The sequence below is a fragment of the Desmodus rotundus genome, chromosome X (assembly GCF_022682495.2).
Source record: "Desmodus rotundus isolate HL8 chromosome X, HLdesRot8A.1, whole genome shotgun sequence".
Taxonomy (NCBI): Eukaryota; Metazoa; Chordata; class Mammalia; order Chiroptera; family Phyllostomidae; genus Desmodus; species Desmodus rotundus.
This window is the reverse complement of record NC_071400.1, coordinates 73596137-73620880: the sequence shown is the minus strand read 5'-3', so window position 1 is coordinate 73620880 and position 24744 is coordinate 73596137. Positions and strand designations below refer to the sequence as shown.

The following is a 24744-nucleotide window of genomic DNA, read 5'->3' as shown; positions in this document are numbered from 1 at the left end:
TATTGAGGGCATATTTTCTTTATCTTTAAGGCTTTTATAGCTTTGTATCTGAGCCTCGTTTTAGTATATTTTGTTGTTATGATTTATGCTGCTTTTACTGGCTCTTTACCCCAGCACATAAACATGTTTAAGTTTACCACAGGTTAAAAAAATAAAATAAAATAAAATAAAATAAAAAACCCTTCCTTGACCCTGTGTTATTGTTGAGTTTTGGCATTCTCTCTGTCTCTCCCTTCTCTTCACTGGGAGCTCTTTGGAAGTCGTCTGCACTCACAGTATTTCTTCACATCCCACGCAATCCTGAACTCTTCTCTCCAATACCAGAAGCTCAGCCCAGCCTCGCTTAGCACAATGGGGTTTTATTGGCAGGATGCCGGGAATCTTGCCCGGCTGTGGGAAGAAAAGAAGAAAGAGATGCAGCTGGGCCAGCAGGACCCTTGGGACTTTTTCCTTGTGGCTCCCACACTCTCTCTTTTCCCAGCTTCTCTCTTTGGAGTGATGGCATTCTCCCCTCCATGTGAGTCCCAACTTCTCTAGAGCCTTCCACCTGCTATTCCCCCTTAACTCCAGTTTGAAATCGCAGGGAAGGATACTGATTGTTCCGGCCTGGGTCAAGTATCTCTCCATGGATCAATCAGCCATGGGCACAGGAGGCAAAGTTGGAAAGCAGAGACAAAGCCTCAAGGAGGGGAGTCATGAGCCAGGTTCTCAGCTGTCTTCTTCCTCACCGACAGCACTAGCTTGAACCTCCTCTCATTCCCCTGTTGGTACCCCACCTCCACATGGCTCAGGCTTGACCTCTTCCTGTGCATTGGTTTCTTCCTGTCTGAAGCCATGGAGCTCTGCTCTGCCCATGTATACAATAGGTCAGCAAAACAGAGAGATTGCTGTACCTCCAGTTGATTTTCAACCATGACTCTCATAAATAGATTAGCTTCCTCAGGCCTCAAGAGGGCAAGTGTAGTGGCCACAGAGATGTACCTGTAGGTCCCCTTCAAGGAGGGACTTGTTGCCTCAGGGTCAGCAGACAGCCTCCAACTGGTAAGAACTTCCTCGCCCTGAGGCACTTCCTTCCCAGAGTAACCCACATCCAATAACTGGTCATTTCACTCACTGTGGGACAACTCTGACTGGCTACATAGGCTTCAGTGTTCTCCAGGGGCTTGGTCCAGGCTTTGCCAGGTCAGCTTTGCAGTTCAAGACCTCTTTGTTCCCAATCTCACTTCCTCTCCCTCCTTCCACAAATGTTGTTCCTAATAACTATCTCACATGCCAAATGCCATTTTGGTTTCTGCCTCCAGAGAACCTAACCTATGATAGATACCCCTGAGCTCTGTGTCCTACACCATCTCCTGAGGCCCATGTGCTACTGAACAGCAGCTGCCCGTAGTAGAAACCAGCTTGGAAATGCTCTCTTTTATTGGCTGCCTTCCCTCCCTGTCTCACTTCCCCACTCACCATATTCTCTGAATCTCCTAAAATCTACTTGCTCTAAAGTACTTCTCTTGGGGACAACTCAAACTCAGACACCAGGATTATTGTGTGGGGGAGGAAGAAACTTTCCTCTACCCTTCTAGTTTCTTTTTGCTGGTCTAACAATTAATTCTACATAAGACAGATTAACAAGAGAAAAATGACCAAATTCTCCTCCCATCCTAGGTGCTTCAAGAGCCACATGGGCTTGGGTGCAGAGATGGCCAAGTCCAAGAACCACACCACCCACAACCAGCCCCCAAAATGGCACAGAAATAGCATCAAGAAACCCCGATCACAAAGATACGAATCTCTTAAGGGGATAGACCCCAAGTTCCTGAGGAACATGCGCTTTGCCAAGAAGCACAAGAAGGGCCTAAAGAAGATGCCGGCCAACAAAAACAAAGCCATGAGTGCATGTGCTGATGCTATCAAGGCCCTGGTCAAGCCCAAGGAGGTCAAGCCCAAGATCCCAAAGAGTGGCAGTCACAAGCTCAGTCAAGTTGCTTACACTGCTCACCTCAAGCTTGGGAAACGTGCTCATGCCCACATCACCAAGGGTTTCTGGGCCTGCCAGCCAAAGGCCAAGGCCAAGGCCAAGGCCCAGGCTGTAGATGTGGCTCAGTCTCAAGCTCAGGCTCCAGCTCAGGCTCAGGCTCCCAAAGGTGCCTAGGCCCTTGTGCAGGCTCCATAGTAGAGGCCTCTGTCTGCCGACGTCCAGACAGAAGGACTGATGTGCCCCCTGGGCTGCTCTCTCCACAGGGCTTGGGTCCTCATGTCATCTTTGTGCAAATAAACCTGAGGCAGGGTCTGTCCATCAAACAAAAGAAAGAAAAGAAAATGACGAAATTTAATTATGTAAATACATATGGAAACCCCACATACACGTGAGGTTCAGAGACAGAAGGGAAAACGGGGTATATATGATGTATCTAAGATTGGGATAAGGCACCTTGGGGCATCAGAGTGGAGGCAGATCATTCACAGGTCAATAGAAGAGCAGATGTTCAGTCATTCGATGTTTGCCCTGCCCTACAGATAGGTCATAAAAACTTATTTCTAGTAATAACTCTATGACAGGCAAGGCCCTCAATTTGAATTCTTTAAGAGAGAGGCAAAACTTTCTCTTGAGCCCACACAGTCTCAATTGCCTTCAGCTCAAAATAATCCACACGCCAGAGCGGCACATCTTAGGGAGGTCTGTTTTAAACCCTTTCAATTGTGACTTGTTTTGGGGTTTTGTTTTGTTTTTTTGGTAAATCCAGAGCTCCACGCTTTATCTGCAGTATGTACCACTGTGACCATGAGCTCTTCCTGAAATGCTTTCCTCCCTCAACTAGCTGGGTTTCCTGCCTCCTCACTGCCCACTGCTTTACCTGCCCTTTTTCCTCTGCCCACTCCCAGGATTATAGCTCAGCTTCCTCCTACACCCAACACATTCCAGGGGATCTCAGTCATGCCCCTGGAGTCCACCACCACTACACAGGGATGACCCACACTGTCTGTTTCCTGCCCAGCTTACTCTCTTGAGCTCTGAACTCAGATATCCAACTGCTTCCTGGTCATTTCTATGTGGACGTCCCACAGATGTTTCAAATCAACATGGCAGGACTGAACTAACTCCTCGCCTTTTTCCAAGCCAGCTTCTCCTCCTACAGTCACCTTCTCAGCAAATAGTATTACTGTTTTTGTCCACAAAGCCAGCTCTTTAGGAGTTACCCAACCTCCTACCCATCTCCCCACTGCCCCATTAGTACTTTCTCGTCCTGGTGCAAACATACCCTCTCTCAGTCTCCCCACTCCCAGGCTCTGCCCTTTACTAACCATGTGACCTTGAATAACTCATCAAATCTCTCTTGGCCTCAGTTTCCACATCTAAAAATGGGCTGTTAATAAAATTACCTGCTCTATAGACTTGCTGTGAGGTTTAAAAGATTTTGCACATGTAAAATGCTTAGAAAAGTATATGGCACATAGAAAGGACTCAATGACTGTTAGCTTTTTATCATCGTTTTTGTTGTTGTTTGTGTTTACCCTTTTTAAGGCCTTCACAATTTCCATCTTGTGTGGGGAACCTATAGCTGCTGAGATGCCATTTTTAAATGCCCTACTGGTCTGCAGGATTCTTGAGGGCAGTGCTTACCTTATTCATCTATCTGTCTGTCTATGACCCATGTCCTTCCATACCTACTTCCTGTCAGCCACACTTCCACTCAGAAATGGTAGTATTGGAGTAGCTAGGGGAATCTTTTTATAGCCAGCTATGGGGAAGTTGAGTTTGGAATATATTTAGTTTGGGTTTAGTGGAATATTTTGTGTGTGTTTGTAAGATGTTGCTATCCACTATCCCAGTGTAAGAACAGCTTCCAGGAACACTCTCACCACCCACTGGGCTGACTCCCCAGGGGATATAACATCAGGTTTCAGGCTCAGAGGTTGTATCTCAATGTAAACATGTCCTATGGTGCCCAGAACCAGAAAAATATGGGTAATGGAAGAGAAACAAGGCTTGAAAGGTATGAAGTCAGAAGCGACTCTGTGGAAAATTCTTCCAATCACCAGACATGAAAAATTGTAAGCAGAGGATTTAGTTCTTATTCATCCCTAGACAAAGGAATTCTCTGCTGTCAGGAATATATTCAGCAATACAATGTATAGAATTCTGAATGCACTATATATTTCTTTTTCATTTTTCATGGAATGTATGTAGAGTAGAATTTATCACAATTCCTGGTTTGTAGGGCACAAACCTATAGCAGAGCAACAACCAACAGTGAGTAGGTCTGTCTGTGAAGTCACACATTATATCCACTTCGGTGAATGGGACCATATCTTAGAGTACCTGATGCCTCTAGTTCTGATGAAGTCTGGCAGTTCCAGATGCAACGGCAGGCAGAACTGCCACTGACACAGCAAAATATCCTAAAGAAACATATTTATCAATGAGTCAATTTTTATCCCATAAGAGTAATTCAATTACATAATTATGTAGCCCAATACCATGTAGTGGCAATTTAAGAAGGCATTTGACTTACTCTTGTATGCCCTAATTTCAGATTAACTTTATATATTTTTTGGAATTATTGATCAAACCAAAAATCAATCCCTGAGTATGCAGCCAAAAGTTTTAAGAAAAAAAGTGCTGTAGAGGTGTTTAGGCAGGTAAAAAATATATGTTATTTTGCGTGGATTTTATGAGGTTTAGGTATCTATCACCTCTTAAAATTCAGAATTTCCTGTGATTTCTCAAGTCACCAAACTTTGTGCCTGTTATCTTATCTTCTTTTACTTAAAGAGGGACCTCAAAATTGTGTAACTTTCAGGCCCCACATGCCTGGAGCCTCCTCTGTTTCACCCCATGACCCCACACATGTGTATGCTACAATCAGCGCTGTTCTGGTACCCACTGCTCTCCACTTACACTTCCTCAGCTGGGCATGCTTGGGGGTGTCTCTTGACAAAGGGGAGAAAGGGCCAAGTAAAAATGGCTATGGTTCTATCATAGAATAGAGCTGGCACTTGGAAACCACAGAGGTGAAACAGTGGGGCAAATTCAGTCAGCTGACTCCCACTTTGGGAACTGAAACACAGGGATGTTTGGCAAATAGGAAAAAGCGGGGGGGCTTCCTTTCCCACTTGAGCCAGGTGGAATTGCTCCTGAAAAGAAGAGTGATGAGAAGAAGGGCTGTTCTGTCATCAGTGAGGTAGTGACCAGACAATACACCATCAACATTCACAAATGCATCCATGGAGTGGGTGCCCCTCGGGCACTCACAGAGATCCAGAAATTTGCCATGAAAGAGGTGGGAACTACAGAGTACACACAGACACCAGACTCAACAAAGCTGTCTGGGCCAAAGGATTAAAGAATGTTCCATAGCGTATCCAGATGCGGTTGTCCAGAACACATAATGAGGATGAAGTTTCACCAAACATGCTCTATACTGTTGGTTACCACCATAGCTGTCACTACTTTCAAAAATCTACAGTTAATGTGGATGAAAACTGCTGATTATCAAATAAAGTTATTTTTATAAAACAGGAGGGGGGTGGAGAAAAGACCCAGAGTGGGCTACAGTTCTGTGTTTGACCACAAGATGGAGGTAAAAGAGTTGTCCCTCCAATTCAGTCAAAAACTCATTAAGAGCTAATCAAGGTAAAGAGGTTTTTTCCGTGTTTCCTGCAGGAGCCTTCTCCCCTTTGCCAAGCCTCAGCGCACTTACTATTGTTCCATTCTTTTCGGTTACAGTCATCACAAATCTGCACTTTTGTTTGTTAACTCAGCTGTAGCCCGCAGTTTGTCTTCTAGACAACTTTCCCTGCTTCTTATGGTTAAGGATTATGTTCTTATTAACTATTATTAGAAGAATTTTCTGACTCGGAAGTTTCGGGACTTAAAGCTAAAGTCTTAGCTCAATAATTGCCTGATTATGTGCTGCTGTGCTTGGAACTTTCATTACCTGGCTTATATTTCGTGTGCATTTCTCCATACCCCCCAGTCAGGCTCTGTAAAGAGCACTATCTGAGACACCAGCCCCCATTCCCAGGTGTCTAAGAGAGATATGGGTTCCTCTAGTTTTACTGGGGCCCTCTGAAGGCTGAATTCCTCCTATATTAACCATAAGAAACTGTAGTAACTTGCCTAAGACAATAATCAAAATAGACAGAGTCAAGCTTCCTGGATCCAACCCTCCCTTTTCCGAGCTGACATTGGACACTATCACCTTCCTTCCCCCAAAAGATTTTGGCAGGCCTTAAGCCCTTTGGGCCAACACCATTAGCTCAGAACACTTCACACAGAAAGCATAGGGCAGTGACCATAGAATAGAACTGGGACCTCTTCTAAGAGCTTTGCCATCACTGAGGGCCCTTAAGCTGCACATGTACTTGGTATATTCATGGGGGGCTATTGCAGGAAAGCCATGCTAACAATGAAGGGGCAAAGGGCACAGCCCAAGAGGCACCTTGCTGCTATCCTGAGTGCTCAGATGCATGAGCTCCTGCCTCTCCAGCAGTGGAGACTAGTGTTTGTCTTATGGTGATGACGCTGCTGCCTGCCGTTGGAGATTGCGTGTGAGAGGACATGGCAAAGCTGACTGGGCCATAGTCACAGCAGCTCTTGGCTGCACCCATAGTCAATATCCCTTGTTCCTTGACTGCTCTCAGATTGACATATCCCATGGAACAATGGGCATTTTTTCAAAGTGGGTGAAGGGAGCAGAATCAGAAATATCATGACCTGTTTCCCCTGCAAAGTGCCTCACTGGCACCAGATCCTGATTATTCTGTTTGGCTTTGTAGAATTGTCCCGCTGTGGACAGCAGCTCGGGTTCTCTAGTTGGGCAAAAAGGAGAGAAACATCTATATGACAGAGAAACATCAATTGTTTGCCTCCCGTACATACCCCAACTTGGGATGACATCTACAACCTAGATATGTGCCCTGACCGGGAATTGAACCCACAATCCTCTGGTGTAAGGGACAACACTCCAACCAACTGAGCCACCGGGCCAGGGCATAGGGCAGATGAGGTTTAAGCCTGAACTCACAGGTTCTTGCTAGCCCTCTCATTTCTCCATAATTTAGGGATAATGCTGTACCTGCCACATAAAGCAGGTATAAGACTATATAACAAGATAAGATCCCCAAAACATCTGAGATACCTGTAGGTTTTCCAAAAACAATGACTTTCTTACCATCTCCAACCCTACCAGCAGTTAGCAACATCAGCCAGATTTAAGGCTCATAATGTGCAAAAGTATCACCAAAGACATCTCTATTTCGAGTTGCATGTGTGCACCTCATTCAAAGTCCTGACCAATTTTCCAATCCCAGTCAGGAAAGGAAGCATTTGGAGAAAGGTATAATGCTACGTGTTCCTGTAGAATGTAAAATGTTTAATTAGATGCCAAGGATTGAAAATCTTGATTCAGAGCCCGAAATGGCTAATAAGGTTTTATTGTTGCTATTACTTAGAGTTTTTATAGAACTTTAGGCTGGCAGAGTGCTTTTCAATCACTTGAGAGAATCTAACTTTGTTAACAGTGAGATGAAAAAAGTGTTCTATTCATCAGGAGAGACAACATACATAATATTTTAAGTATTTAAGAATTATGACCCTGCTGTGAGAAGTACTGAAATTACCTTCTATGTGGATGTAAGAGTCTCGTTACAGGCACAGGACATTAATGCAGACACCAACATTATTACCCTGCTAAGTGTGCGGGGTAAACTCCTGCAAGTCAGGAAGTAGGGAAGTTTCTAAAACAAACACTAGCTGGCTCCAGCTACACAGATGGAGCTTTTTGTCCACACGTGATTTTTGAACATTTTTCTAAAGGAACTCTTAAGGTTTTATGGGTGATCGTATTATAAAACCATATGTATTTCCAACACGGCTTAATTTATGACTGCTCTGGGTCACTGAAATCTCCCAGGAATCTGCTGGTGGGGCTGCTGCAATTGGAGACAAATTTGCACCGATTCTTCTATAAATATTATCAGTGGGCAGCATCGGCTAGAAAGCATGTGAAAGATGGATTTCTCTTCCCATATCCACCCAAGGCAAATTCAGGCCCTCTAGCTTTTTGGATATGCCAGTTAGCTTCTGCTGTAATGTTGCCGCCTAACAACCAAGTCAAAGCTCAGTGGCATACAGCAATAAGTACTCGTGTGTCCGGAAGTTAGCTGGGTGGATCTGCTGATGTCAGCTGAACTCACTCATGGCTGGTAGGTGGCTGGCCTCGGCTCTACTCTGCTCCACACGTTTCTCATGGTCCAGTAGGCTAGCCTGGCATATTATCATGGAGATGGCAGGTGCCCAAGAGAGAGCAAGCTCCAATGCACAAGCCATTTCCAGACTCTGTGTCATGCCTACTAGTGGCCCATTGGCCAAAGCAAGCCACCTGGCTGAGCCAGCATCCACAGGTGGGGTAGATCAACCCACCCACTGTGAGAAGGCACTGCACAGTCACATGGCCAAGGGATTAAACGAGGGGTGAGAATTGTGGCCATCTGTGTGAGCCACCACAGGTAAGACTGCACAGAATACTTTTCTTGAAATGGAAAGGGAAGGCAAAAACAATAAATGTCATCCATGTATGCATCTATTTTGACAGAGAGAAAAGGTTTTCAAATGGCAACACCAAGTTAATGTCAACCCACTTCCTAGCCCTACCTCTTGGAACAGTTCCTAGGCCAAAGGTCATGGGAAATTTTTGACTAGGCACTAATGGGCACATTTTGACAGAGTGTGAAGCAAGAATGCTTTTCAAATGGACCGCTTCATAAACAACAATAGGTGAGTAGCCCACAGCACCCTCCTGCCTATCTCCTTTTGGTAACCTCCACTTACAGCTGGAAGCAGTGTGTAGAATTCCACCTCAGAAAGCAGAAAGACAGGAGTTACAGGCCCCTGTGGTTCTGCCTTGACCAGGTTTGGGTGGTGGCCACACATGCTGAGCAGAGACTGTGCTCTCTGCCATTAGGCCGAGCATCAGCTGGCTTCATGCCAGGCTCGCATTCGTGCCCATCTGTCAGGGTGGCACCTGGCCCTCTTCTAGAAGCAGATGGTTTCAATTGATCTTTCCTTGCCAGTCTTTCCTGCATTAACACTCCAAACCTGCCCTGCCTCATCCTGGAACTTAATGTAATCCTCACATGCTGTAGTTTTCTGTATCTTTTCCCTGGTAGCCAAATTCTTTTTCTTTTTTTTAAGTTTTTAGTTTTCTGCAATAGTAAGGTTATAAGTGGATTTGTATATACGAGGGAAAAACCAATTAGCCTGTACTTTCTAGGACCAAATATAACCTACAAAGCGCTGACAATTACAAAAAAAAAATCTTTTTTTTTCCATTTCACTGACCTTGACGTACAGCTCACCTCACACTCCTAGACCAAACCAACTTTGGCCTTCCTGGATATAGACTTGGCCTAACAAAACCTGTCAACGTGAGACAGAAAATACGAAGAACTGTACCTGCCACACGTTGAGCCTCATACTGACAATTTCGTGGGCGAGAGGATAATATGAATTTAAACGTTATTTTGTTTTTAAAGGAGAGTCACGAGTTAGGGCAGCTAAATGTTACATATATTCCAAAGGCAAGACTGCACCTCAGCTCTGAGGCTCCAGACAGGAAGGGGACAGGTGGTCCTAGTGACCTCTGACCTAAGGACAACACGGCACCTCCCCCACCCCCCATTCTCTGGCCTGCTGATCTCTGCCTGTGACCCAGCCCAAGGAGGTTTAGCTTTGGCCAGTGGGACTGCCCAGCAGCACTCAGTAATGTAAAATCACAGCTTTGGTTGGGTATTTCTCCTACTAAATGCCTGAGATGCCACCATTAGGGTAAATAAAAGGAGGAAGATCTACAAGCAAACACTTCCAATATATATGGAATAGCTCTGACCAATAGAAACATCGTAGGAGCTACAGATATAATTCAAAATTTTCTAGTTGCTGCATTTTTAAAAAGTAGGAAGAAACAGGTGAAATTAACTTTAGTAAGATATTTTATCTACCTGCACAGATATCATTTGGTTAGAGCGTTGTCCCAAGGTTGTGGGTTCCATTCCCTGGTCAGGGCACATGTAAGGATCAACCAATGGATGTATACAAAGTGGGAAAACAAATCTCTCTCTCATTCTCTCTCTCTCTCTAAAAAATCAATAAGAAATTTTTTTAAAACATATTTTTTTCTAACCCAGTATATCAATGTTGTATCATTTCAACATATAATCCATATTCTATACATTCTATTTTGTGTATTAAGTCTTTCAAACCCAGTGTGTATGTTATACTTATAGCACATCTCAATTCGGAATAGCCACATTTCAAACATTCAATAACCATGTATAGCTAGTGGCCACCATGTTGGATTGTGCAGATCAAAGGTATTTCCAGAAGGGGACTCCAAAAACAGTTAACAGGGGTTGCTTCTCAGGAAGAGAACTAAGGGACTGGGGGATGAGGATGGCAACATTACTTTTAACCATAAACCATTTTAGCCCTGGCTGGTGTGGCTCAGTGGGTTGAGCGCCAGCCTGCAAACTGAAAGGTTGCAGGTCCAATTCCCAGTCAGGGTACATTGCTGGGTTGCAGGCCTGGTCCCTGTTTGGGGGCATGCGAGAGGCAACTGATCAATGTTTCTCTTGCACATCAATGTTACTCTACCTCTCTTTCTCCCTCCCTTCTCCTCTCTCTAAAAAATAAAATAATCATAAAACCTTTCGTATTGCTTGAATTACATACCAAGTATATGGATTGCATATTTTTTTAAAAAATAGATCATATGCCCTGATATTTTTTGAGTGGTAATAATACTCAGTATTAGCAAGCAGAATGAAATAAGGTAGATCCCCAAGGATGGTACAATATTCGCAAATCAATAAACATAATACATCACATCAATAAATGCAAAGACAAAAATCACATGATCATATCAATAGATGCGGAAAAAGCATTCGATAAGATACAGCACCCATTTCTGATAAAAACACTCAGCAAAGTGGGAATAAAGGGAGCATTCCTCAACATAATAAAGGCCATATATGAGAGACCTACAGCCAACATCACACTCAATGGACAAAAACTTAGAGCTTTCCCACTAAGATCAGGAACAAGACAAGGATGCCCTCTCTCACCACTCCTATTCAACATAGTATTGGAAGTCCTAGCCACAGCAATCAGACAAGAAAAAGCAATAAAAGGCATCCAAATTGGAAAGGAGGAAATGAAACTGTCACTATTTGCAGACGACATGATAGTGTACATGGAAAACCCTATAGACTCCACCAAAAAACTACTCAACCTAATAAATGAATTTGGCAAAACAGCTGGATACAAAATCAATACTCAGAAATCAAAGGCATTCCTGTACACCAACAACGAAACTGCAGAAACAGAAATCAGGAAACAAATCCCATTTGATATAGCAACAAGAAAAATAAAGTACCTAGGAATCAACCTAACCAAGGAGGTAAAAGACCTGTACTCAGAAAACTACACAACACTGAAGAAAGAAATTAAGGAAGACACAAACAAATGGAAGCATGTACCATGCTCATGGATTGGAAGAATTAACATCATCAAAATGGCCATACTACCCTAAGCGATTTATAGATTCAATGCAATCCCTATTAGAGTACCCATGACATATTTCACCGATATAGAACAAACATTTCAGAAATTCATATGGAACCATAAACGACCCCGAATAGCTGCAGCAATTTTGAGAAAGAAGAACAAAGCAGGAGGGATCACAATACCTGATATCAAACTGTATTACAAGGCCACTGTAATCAAAACAGCCTGGTACTGGCATAAAAACAGGCACATAGACCAATGGAAAAGAACAGAGAGCCCAGAAATAAACTCAAGTCTATACGGTCAATTAATATTTAACAAAGGAGGCAGGAGCATAAAATGGAGCAAAAACAGCCTCTTCAACAGATGGTGTTGGGAGATCTGGACAGCTACGTGCAAAAAAATGAAACTCGATCACCAACTTACGCCATACACGGAAATAAACTCAAGATGGATAAAAGACTTAAATATAAGTTGTAACACCATAAAAGTCCTTGAGGAAAACATTGGCAGGAAAATCTCAGACATTCCACACAGCAACATCCTCACAGACACATCCCCTAAAGCAAGGGACATAAAGGAAAGAATAAACAAATGGGACCTCATCAAAATAAAAAGCTTCTGCGAGGCTAAAGAAAACAGCACCAAATTACAAAGAGAAACAACAGTATGGGAAAACATATTTGCTAATGATACCTCAGACAAGGGCCTGATCTCCAAAATATATAAAGAACTCACACGACTCCACTCCAGGAAGACAAACAACCCAATTAAAAAAATGGGCAAAGGACTTGAACAGACACTTCTCCAAGGAAGACATACAGAGGGCCCAGAGACATATGAAAAGATGCTCATCATCACTAGCCATCAGAGAGATGCAAATTAAAACCACAATGAGGTACCATCTCACACCAGTCAGAGTGGCCAACATAAACAAATCCACAAACAAATGTTGGAGAGGATGCGGAGAAAAGGGAACCCTAATGCACTGTTGGTGGGAATGCAGACTGGTGAGGCCACTGTGGAAAACAATATGGAATTTCCTCAGAAAACTAAAAATGGAACTGCCCTTTGACCCAGCAATTCCGCTGCTGGGATTATACCCTAAGAACACTGAAACACCAATCCAAAAGAACCTGTGCACCCCAATGTTCATAGCAGCACAATTTACAATATCCAAGTACTAGAAGCAACCTAAGTGCCCATCAGCAAACGAGTGGATCCAAAAACTATGGTATATTTACACAATGGAATTCTACGCAGCAGAGAGAAAGAAGGAGCTTCTACCCTTTGCAACAGCATGGATGAAACTGGAGAGCATTATGCTAAGTGAAATAAGCCAGGCGGTGAGGGACACATACCATATGATCTCACCTTTAACTGGAACATAATCAACAGAAGAAAAAAGCAAACAAAACATAACCAGAGACATTGAAGTTAAGAACAATCTAACAATAGCCAGGGCTGGGGGGGGCGGGGGGGGACAGTGGGAAGAGGGGATTACAGGAACTACTATAGAGGACACATGGACAAAACCAAGGGGGAGGGTGGAGGGGGGGGAGGGAGGTGGGTTCAGCTGGGGTGGGGTGGAGGGATGGGGAGAAAAGGCATACAACTGTAATTGAATAACAATAAAAATTAAAAATTAAAAAAAAGAAAAAAGAAAAGAAATAAGGTACATCCCTACACTGTTGGTGGAAGTGTATGGCCACAGCACTGTTCTTAGGGGTGGGGGGCAGTGGGGGTTAGCACTACTCTTGTATTAGTCAGGCTTCTCCAGTAGGACAGTATTCCTTCAACTTGCACTTAAATTACTATATCAGCGAGCTGATCTGAGGAGCAGAGCGAACAGCCAACAGTATTCCAGCATATACGAAGATCAGAGACCAAAGATAGAGGACACTGAAAGATCTGACGGTAAGAAGAGTGCTCAAGGACAATAAGGTCCACGGGACCCAGGACCGCGCGGTACAAGGGCGGCAGAAGCGCCAGCCCTGGCGCAGGGGCTCCTGCAGGAGTCTTGGGAGAGGGCCAGGCTGCGCTGTGAGCAGCCAGGTGCTTGATTAGACCAGGGGGGCTTGAAAAGGAGGAATTTCTCAAAAAGAAAAAGAAAATAGAGACACTCAGGGGCTAATTAGAGATCTCTCGGTAGTAGCCGAGGCCCCTGGCGCCCCTCCCCCTCCACCCCTGGACTGCTACGCTCACCTGAGGTCCGGTCGCGCGCGCGAGCAGATTAGCGAACGGGACCCACACTTGAAACCCCGGAGGGGCGCCCACACCTGAAACCTCCGAGATAATTTGGAGCAGAGACTAGCTGCTCCACCGACAGGCCCAAAACCTCGGAACCCAGTGCCGCGTGATTCAGTCCCAGGGCGGCCCCGCCCGCCCGAGAGACTCAAGCCCAGGGCGGCTGGATCGGCCCCCAAGCACAGAGCCTGTGGCTCAGCGGGCTGCGCGCGCTCACCAAGCACAGGGCCGGCTGGGTGCCTGTTTTCCAAATACAAAGCTGCTGGCGAGTGTCCTAACCCCAAGGCGGCTGAATCCGCCACCTGCGCGCCAGCGTTCCAAGCCCTGGCGGCTCGATTGGTCCGCCGGCTGCGCGCTCAGGGCACAAAATAACGTCACAGACCCAAAGCGGCTGGATTCCCCTGCTGCGCACGCACGCGTCACTAGCCAAAGTGGCTGGATTGGCTGATCAACGGACTGATTGACTGCCAGGGACCACACCTACAAAACAGCGAAGAGTGTGACCCAGGAAGAGAGAAAAGTGAAACCAATCCTTCCAACCACCCCCTCCCGTTGCACAGACAGGACACCAGCAGAAATAACCTGACCGGTTTAAAGCCAACAGAAGATTTTTTTTTTTTATCCTTTTTCTTTTTTTTCCTTTCCCCCTGAATTCCTTCTTCCTCTCTCTCTCTTTTTTTTTTTTTCATTCCTTCTTCCTCCCATCCTTTACCATTTTTATGTCTTCTTCCTGCCTTCTTTTATCTATTTCTATGTTTTAATTTTTGCTAAAATTCCTTCTTATCTTGCCTCCGATCTTTCTTTATTCCTTCTTCCCTCCTTCCTTCCTTTCCTCCTTTCCTATTTCCTTTTTCCCTCCTTCCCATCTTTGTTTTGGTTTGTTTTGTGTGTGTGTGTGTTTTTTTTTTTTTCTTTTCTTTTGCCCCCCCTTTCTCTTTTTCCCACAGGTGAGACAACAAAACCTGGAGTGCTGAAAAGACTAGAGTTAGACCGTGTTAAACACATAAACGTCAGCTCAAGACCAGTGAGCACAGGAGAGTAAGGAGACAGCACCACCGAATCCCATTGGCATTCTACCATAGAAGTTCATATCATAAATCCAGGGAGTCAGAACAAAGCAATTTAAGACGCAGAGGCCAACAAGAAGAGCCTCACAAACAATGGGAAGACAAAGAAACAATTCCCAAATGAAAGGAAAGGAGGAAGCCTCAGAAAGAATACTAACCGAAAAAGAGGCAAGTCAACTATCAGATACTGAGTTCAAAGCAATGGTCATCAGGAAACTCACTGAGCTCTCTGAGCTCAAAGAGAACTACCGGAAACTACAAGGAAACTACAATGAACTCACTGCAAACTATATCAACATGAAAAAGGAAATAGAAAATATCAACAAGAGCCAAGAGGAAATGAAGAATACAATTTCTGAATTGAAGAACACAGTAGAAGGAATTAAAAGCAGACTTGACGAAGCAGAGGATCGGATCAGCGAGCTGGAGGACAAAGTAGAAAAAAACACCCAGAAGGAGCAAGAAAAGGAAAAGAGGCTCAGAAAGAATGAAGAGGCAATAAGGGAAATGCAGGACAACATGAAACGTAACAATATCCGTATAATAGGAATACCAGAAGGAGAAGAAGAAGAGCAAGGGATAGAAAACCTGTTTGAAAAAGTAATGATGGAAAATTTCCCTAATCTGAGAAGAGAAAAAGTCACCCAAATCCAGGAATCACAGAGAGTCCCAAACAAGAGGAACCCAAAGAGACCCACTGCAAGACACATCATAATTAAAATGGCAAATTTCCAAGACAAAGAGAGGATCTTAAAGGCAGCAAGGGAGAAAAAGGAAGTAACATACAAGGGAGCCCCAATAAGGTTAGCAACTGACTTCTCAATGGAAACGCTCCAAGCCAGAAGAGAATGGCAAAAAATATTCCAAGTACTGAGAACCAGAGGCCTGCAACCAAGACTACTTTACCCAGCAAGGCTCTCAATCAAGATAGAAGACCAAATAAAGAGTTTCCCAGACAAAAGAAGTCTAAAAGAATACAGCTCCACCAAACCAGCTCTGCAAGAGATGCTAAAGGGACTGCTTTAAGGAAAGGAAGGAAAAGAGAAAGACAGAGGAACACAGGTAGGAAATAATGGCAATGAATAACTACCTATCGATAATAACCTTAAACGTAAATGGATTAAATGCTCCAATCAAAAGACATAGAACAGCTGAATGGATAAGAAAACATGACCCACACATATGCTGCCTACAAGAAACCCATCTCAGGACAAAAGACTTACACAGACTGAAAGTGAAGGGCTGGAAACAAATCTTCCAAGCAAACGGACAGGAAAAAAAAGCAGGGGTAGCAATACTCATATCTGACAAAATAGACTTCCAAAGAAGGGCCATAAAGAGAGACCCAGAAGGTCACTTCATAATACTCAAAGGAAGAATCCACCAAGAAGACATAAACATTGTAAATATATATGCACCCAACATAGGAGCACCCAAATACATAAAGAAAATCTTGGAGGATTTCAAGAAAGATATTGACAGCAACACAATTATAGTAGGGGATTTTAACACCCCACTATCAAAAATGGACAGGTCTTCCAAACAAAAGATCAACAAAGATATTGTGTCACTTAACAATACCTTAGAGGAAATGGACTTAACTGATATATACAGAGCTTTTCATCCCAAAGAAGCAAAATACACGTTCTTTTCAAGTGTCCATGGAACTTTTTCAAAGATAGACCACATGATAGGACACAAAGCAAGCCTCAACAAATTCAAGAAAATTGAAATCATATCAAGCATCTTCTCTGACCACAAGGGTCTGAAACTAGAAACCAACCCCAAGGGTAAAAACCCAAAACACTCAAAAGCATGGAGACTGAATAGCATGCTATTAAACAATGAATGGGTCAAGAATGAGATTAGGGAAGAAATCAAAAACTTCCTGGAAACAAATGAAAACGAACTCACAACAACCCAAAACCTATGGGACACAGCAAAGGCAGTCCTGAGAGGGAAGTTCATAGCAATACAGGCCTACCTTAAGAAGTTAGAAACAGTTCAAACAAACAACCTAACCCTACGCCTACAAGAACTGGAGGAACAACAACAAAGACAGCCCAGAGCAAGCAGAAGGAAGGAAATAACCAAGATCAGAGCAGAACTAAATGACATAGAGACTAAAAGCACAATTGTAAGGATCAATGAATCCAGGAGCTGGTTCTTTGAAAAGATAAACAAAATCGACAAGCCTTTAAGTAGGCTCATCAAAAAGAAAAGAGAGAGGATCCAAATAAACAGAATTAGAAATGAAAGTGGAGAGATTACAACTGATACCACAGAAATACAAAGGATCGTAAGAAATTACTATGAAGACCTGTATGCTAAGAAATTTGAAAACCTAGATGAAATGGACACATTTCTAGAAAAATATAATCTTCCAAAACTGAATGAAGAAGAAGCAGAAAACCTGAACAGACCAATATCAGCAAAGGAAATTGAAGAAGTCATCAAGAAACTCCCATCACACAAAAGCCCTGGACCAGATGGTTTCACAGGAGATTTCTACAAAGCATTTAAGGAAGAACTAACCCCTATCCTTCACAGACTATTCGAAAAAATCCAAACTGATGGAAGACTCCCAAACTCTTTTTATGAAGCCAACATCATCCTAATCCCAAAACCAGATAAAGACACAACGAAGAAAGAAAACTTCAGACCAATATCGCTGATGAACATAGACGCTAAAATTCTCAACAAAATATTAGCAAACCGCATCCAGCAATATATTAAAAAGATCATCCACCATGACCAAGTGGGATTCATCCCAGGGATGCAAGGATGGTACAATATTCGCAAATCAATAAACATAATACATCACATCAACAACAGCAAAGACAAAAATCACATGATCATATCAATAGATGCGGAAAAAGCATTTGATAAGATACAGCACCCATTTCTGATAAAAACACTCAGCAAAGTGGGAATAAAGGGAGCAGTCCTCAACATAATTAAGGCCATATATGAGAGACCTACAGCCAACATCACACTCAATGGACAAAAACTTAGAGCTTTCCCACTAAGATCAGGAACTAGACAAGGATGCCCTCTCTCACCACTCCTATTCAACATAGTATTGGAAGTCCTAGCCACAGCAATCAGACAAGAAAAAGCAATAAAAGGCATCCAAATTGGAAAGGAGGAAATGAAACTGTCACTGTTTGCAGACGACATGATAGTGTACATGGAAAACCCTATAGACTCCACTCAAAAACTACTCGACCTAATAAATGAATTTGGCAAAACAGCTGGATACAGAGTCAATACCCAGAAATCAAAGGCATTCCTGTACACCAGCAACGAAACTGCAGAAACAGAAATCAGGAAAAAAATCCCATTCGATATAGCAACAAGAAAAATAAAGTACCTAGGAATAAACCTAACCAAGGAGGTAAAAGACCTGTACTCAGAAAACTACACAACACTGAAGAAAGAAATTAAGGAAGATACAAACAAATGGAAGCATGTACCATGTTCATGGATTGGAAGAATCAACATTATCAAAATGGCCATACTACCCAAAGCAATTTATAGATTCAATGCAATCCCTATTAGAGTACCCATGACATATTTCACAGATATAGAACAAACATTGCAGAAATTCATATGGAACCATAAACGACCTCGAATAGCTGCAGCAATTTTGAGAAAGAAAAACAAAGCAGGAGGGATCACAATACCTGATATCAAACTGTATTACAAGGCCACTGTAATCAAAACAGCCTGGTACTGGCATAAAAACAGGCACATAGACCAATGGAACAGAATAGAGAGCCCAGAAATAAACTCAAGTCTATACGATCAATTAATATTTGACAAAGGAGGCAGGAGCATAAAATGGAGCAAAGACAGCCTCTTCAACAGATGGTGTTGGCAGATCTGGACAGCTACGTGCAAAAAAATGAAACTCGATCACCAACTTACGCCATACACGAAAATAAACTCAAGATGGATAAAAGACTTAAATATAAGTTGTAACACCATAAAAGTCCTTGAGGAAAACATTGGCAGGAAAATCTCAGACATTCCACGCAGCAACATCCTCACAGACACATCCCCTAAAGCAAGGGACATAAAGGAAAGAATAAACAAATGGGACCTCATCAGAATAAAAAGCTTCTGCATGGCTAAAGAAAACAGCACCAAATTACAAAGAGTACCAACAGTATGGGAAAACATATTTGCCAACGATACCTCAGACAAGGGCCTGATCTCCAAAATATATAAAGAACTCACTCGACTCCACTCCAGGAAGACAAACAACCCAATTAAAAAATGGGCAAAGGACTTGAACAGACACTTCTCCAAGGAAGACATACAGAGGGCCCAGAGACATATGAAAAGATGCTCAGCATCACTAGCCATCAGAGAGATGCAAATTAAAACCACAATGAGGTATCATCTCACACCAGTCAGAATGGCCAACATAAACAAATCCACAAACAAATGTTGGAGAGGATGCGGAGAAAAGGGAACCCTTGTGCACTGTTGGTGGGAATGCAGACTGGTGAGGCCACTGTGGAAAACAATATGGAATTTCCTCAGAAAACTAAAAATGGAACTGCCCTTTGACCCAGTAATTCCGCTGCTGGGATTATACCCTAAGAACACTGAAACACCAATCCAAAAGAATCTGTGCACCCCAATGTTCATAGCAGCACAATTTACAATAGCCAAGTACTGGAAGCAACCGAAGTGCCCATCAGCAAACGAGTGGATCCAAAAACTATGGTATATTTACACAATGGAATTCTACGCAGCAGAGAGAAAGAAGGAGCTTATACCCTTTGCAACAGCATGGATGAAACTGGAGAGCATTATGCTAAGTGAAATAAGCCAGGAAGTGAGGGACAAGTACCATATGATCTCACCTTTAACTGGAACATAAGCAATAGAAGAAAAAAGCAAACAAAATATAACCAGAGACATTGAAGTTAAGAACAATCTAACAATAGCCAGGGCGGGGGTGGGGGGGTGGGGGCGGGGATACTGGGAAGAGGGTATTACAGGAACTACTATAAAGGACACATGGACAAAACCAAGGGGGAGGGTGGAGAGGGGGGAGGGAGGTGGGTTCACCTGGGGTGGGGTAGAGGGATGGGGAGAAAAGGCATACAACTGTAATTGCATAACAATAAAAAAAAAAAAAAAAAAAAAAAAATTACTATATCAGCACCATGCTAGTTGCTTTTGATGTTCACAAAATCCTCAACGTGGAAAGTGTTGTGGACTCCATTTTACAACATGGGAACCATGACTCTGAGAGGTTAAGAAACTAGCCAGTTAGTAAGAAGTGAGACTTGAGTTTGAGCTGGTTCTGTCTGACTTCAAAGCTAGCAGATAAAGATAAGAATGAACACAGATGGTCCAATAAAAAAGATTTATTATAAGGAACTGGCTCCTGTGATTCTGGGGGCTGTCTCACAATCTACTGTTTACAAAGTGGGGACTCAGGAGAGCTGGTGGTATAAGTCCCATCCCAGGGCAGAAAATGGACATTTCAGCCCAATAGTCAGGTGGAGAGCAAATTCTTCTTTTCCTTGGCTTTTTGTTCTACTCAGGCCCTCAACAGATTGGATGAGGCCCACCCACGTGGGGGGTGGGCAATCTGCTTTACTCGTCCAGATTCAAATGCTAATCTCATTTGGAAACACCCGCACACATACAATCAGAAGTCATGTTTAACCAAGTATCTGGGCACCCACAGCCCAGTCAAGTTGACACATAAGATTAGCCATCACATGTCTAGATTTCTCTAGAAATCTATCCTAAAGAAGTGACTGGACAAGAGGGTGGTATGTTATGGACAAGAATGTTCATCTCAGTATCTCCGTTCGTACTGGAAAATTGAAAACATCCTAAATATTACAAATAGATGTGCAGTGAAACTGCACCCTCTGGAGGGGGTGGTGTCTAAAAACAGGCAATACGAGGAAATCACCAACAGTGAAATTGCCCTTGAAAATAACTTGGACAGCAACATATTGGAAGCTCAGCACTAAATCCTCCCCAGTGAGGTCACTGTTTCTCAGGGTGAGCCCGATGGAGTAGTTTACTTGCATGTAGGGGTCATAGTGTGTGAAAAATATGTGCCGTAGACACTAGTATCACTTGGCAAGATGGGAGAGACACATCTGAACTAAGAGCAACTGAGGCACAGAAGATTTGTAGCTTCCATCTCATGCTCACTCTTTGAATAAACTAGTGGACAGAATCACCCCTGTTATTTATATTGTTTTCTCTTGCTCTGTGAAGTGTATACGGTTCAATCAACAATTGACATACTTTAAAGGAATATACGGTATGACTGCGCTGCATATTGACAAGTACGTATAAAAAATAAAGTATATAAGGGCATGCCCCAAAATGTTGTGTTTTTATCTGTAGCCAGGATAATAGATTACTTTTTTCTTCTGTCTTCTTTTCTTGTGTTTGTGTGCATGCATGTGTGTTTAATCTGTTTTTTTTTTTTTACATTTTTCTCCAACGGACAGCCTGAAGGTGGATTTTGCATTACTTCTGTAATAGAAATAATAATAATTTTTTAAAGCCAGTGCTAGCCCACCATGAGGTAACTCACCCAAGCTAGAAAAGTTGCAGGTTCCTAAAAAGGGGAAATGGTGTGCTCCAGTTCAAGCACAGGTACATGCCCTGGCCACCACACTGAAAAGGATTAGGGAGGCATTAGACTTGGTGCTCGTGCTTACAGAAAGCTGAGGTCCTGCTGGGGACCCCTGAGGACAGCAGCTCCTCCAGACAGCTCCCCTGCCCTAACTCCCTGACACTACCCCCTGGGGATCAACAAAAATGAGAAATATCCTGCAGTGATGGCTTCTTGCTAGGGGACCCAGCTTCCCCACCCCTTCCCTTCAGGGCTGTGGTGGGGCTTCTGCGGCCACCCTGTAGATTGTCACACCACATGCTGAGCTGGCACAGGTGAATTACCAGCCTTGGCACAGCAGGAGGGACTCCAGCAGACACAGGACACACTGAAGAGGGACAAGCATGGCCTGGCAGCACTCAGTGAGGCGCAGGTTTAAGCACGAAACAATCCCTTGAAGCAACTTGCTGTCATTTCCAGGCAGCAAGCTACAGCCTGTAAACATACTAATAAGAATCACTCCCCTGTCCTGGCTGCTCACTCCAAACATGAGTGTACAGACAGGTCTCATTTCATCTGCATCACAAGCCTCCAGAAAGGCGTTGCCACAGCTATCACATAGATGAAGGAAGCCAGACACGGAGAGGCAAATTGACTCACTTTAAGTGTCGCAGGTTGGATTCCTGGGAAGAGTCTGAGGCAGAGGTGAGCACTCAGGGTGTTTATTAAGTCCCCTTGGAAAGGAGGAGAGGAAGCAGGGGTGGGAAGGCAGAGGATCAAGTCAGCCATGAAGCATGCCCAGTGACAGCCTCAGCCACCCCCATGGGAAGCTCTGGAGCGAGAATGGCCCTTCAGAGTTGTCCTGAGTTGCACCTAGATGACCAGATTTTCATACTCCCACAGCCATTAATCAATGGATAGGGCCCACCCCTAAAGGCCGTGACCTGGGTGAAGCACCCTCTGGAACCAAGGCAGACCCTGAAGGGGCTGAGAGCTGAGGGCTGTCTGCCAATCGCACTGCTGAGAGTATCACACTTTCCTGCATCTTGCAGTCAGGCAAGGACACGTGATCTGTTCTGCTCACTGAGTTGTAAGCCGAAATGACAGGTGTCACTCCCTAGCCCAGAGTCAATGTGGGAGGGACTACACAAGGGCAAGAATGGGGGGGGGTTCATTAGGCATCACCAAATAGCAGTCTACCACAATGGTCAAACAATCATTCATTTATTTCAGGCATTCATTCACTCATCAAATCCTTTCTGAGCACCTTGCATGAGCCCAGCACTGTGCTAGGGTCCAGGGATTAAAATATGAATAATCAGGGTCATTACCTCAGGGTGCTATATGTCACAGGGGAGGTAGGGGCAAGTAAATAATTGCCATATAAGTGTTCATGCCTATAGGAGAGGGGAGCACTGTCTGGAGGAGTCAGAGAGGCTTACTGGAAGAGATGACATTGAGCTAGCTCTTAAAGGGCAAGTAAGTGATTACCAAGCAGACAGGGGGCAGAAGAGCTTTTCAGGCAGAGGAAGCCACACCTCTGAGGACACCAAATATTGCAGTGTTTGTGGAGAGAGGTTCAGAGAGTCTAGAGAATAGCATTTGTGGAATGAAAATGCCAAGCGAAGGTGTTTTGATTTGATGATGAAACCTGGAGAACCAAAGGAGGTTTTCCAGCAGAGAAGTAGTATGACACAAAGTCTTTCTAGGAGAATAATTCCAGTGGGAGGGTGGAAGATGAAGTGGCAGGGGAAAGACAAGGCAGACCAGATAGAAGGTCACTGCATGAGTCCTGGAACGGGACAATGAGGCTCAAACCAAGGCACAGGGGTGAGGATGGAGGCAAGAGACCAGATTCAAACAGAATTTCTGGGGTATAAGGGATGGGGGCCTGAGGGTGACTCATTCTGGATGATTGGCTTGAGTTCTTTAGACAAAAGCCTGGAGTGAAGAACACCAGTCTATTAGGCCTCTGTAGTTTGATGGAAATTTGTTTGTTCTAATTCTCCACTTAATGAACAGTTTTCTGGTCTATAGTTTGATCTATGAAGAAGATCGACTCTCCTGGAAGAATGTCCTGTGCAGATCAAAGGCTTATGTTCAGGACCCAGAGAGAAATATCTAGTAAAAAAAAATGCAGGCTGTCATTACCTCTTACTCTGTTGCTAAGGAATTAAGTCTCAATTTCGCATTTTGGCTGATGTTCTTCCTTCTGAAATAGACTGGTACATTTTCTCTTCTACCTCAAGGATATAAGCGTAGAGGTTACATAATTTGCTGATTGACTGGATGTAGGATATGAGTGAAAGAGCAAAAGTGAAGGTAACACTAGGCTTTGGGTCTGAGCAATTAGAAAAATGGAGTTACCATTTACTGAGATGGAAAAGGCTGGGAAAGGAGCAGGTTGGGGGAGGTAGGAGTTTAGTTTTGGACTTGCTATAGTGACATGTTATTAGGCATGCAGGTGGGAAAATGGAGAAAGCAGTTGAATATATTAACATAAAGTTCCAAGACATTACCCAGAATGTAGCAAAGAGAGATGAAAAATATAAAAGAGGGCTTCATAGACATGGATGATTGAATGAGACAGTCTAATAAATGTTTGATTGACATCTCAGAAGGAAAAAATGGAAAGGAAATATTTGAGAAGATAATGGTTGACAATTTTCCAAAATTAATGAAATACATGAATCTTCAAATCCAGAGCCCAACAAGTTCAAATACGATAAAAAGAAATCCATATTGAGACACATCACAGTGAAACTGTAGAAAAGAAACAAAAAATAAGATTCTAAAGCAGCCAGGGGGCAAGGGGAAGACAATTACTTATAAAAGAATGACAGCTACAATGTCAATGTAGCCCTGGCTGGTGTGGCTCAGTGGGTTGAGCACTGGCCTATGAACCTGGGGGTCACCAGTTTGATTACTGGTCAGAGCACATGCCTTCTCTCCCTCTCTTTCTCCCTCCCTTCTTCTCTCTCTAAAAATAAATAAGTAAAACCTTTTTTAAAAGAAAAGAATGTTAATATAGTTTCCAACAGCAACAGTAGAAACAAGAAGACAGACAAATGCTCTTTTAAAATAATAATAATAATAATAATAATAATTCACATACCATGCAATTAAGTGCGTTTTTTTGTATATTCACAGTTGTGCAACATCACCACTATCTAATTCTAGAATATTTTCATCACCCCAATACAGTGCCCATTGGCAGTCACTCCCTATTCTCCTCTCCCCTGGCAAACACTAACCTACTTTCT

At 43.4% G+C, this 24744-nt stretch overlaps 1 pseudogene; it reads left to right on the top strand.

The window, feature by feature from the left end:
• The first annotated feature begins 1693 nt into the window (after nucleotides 1–1693).
• Nucleotides 1694–2146, top strand: LOC112322348 (large ribosomal subunit protein eL29 pseudogene; annotated as a pseudogene).
• The last annotated feature ends 22598 nt before the right edge of the window (nucleotides 2147–24744 follow it).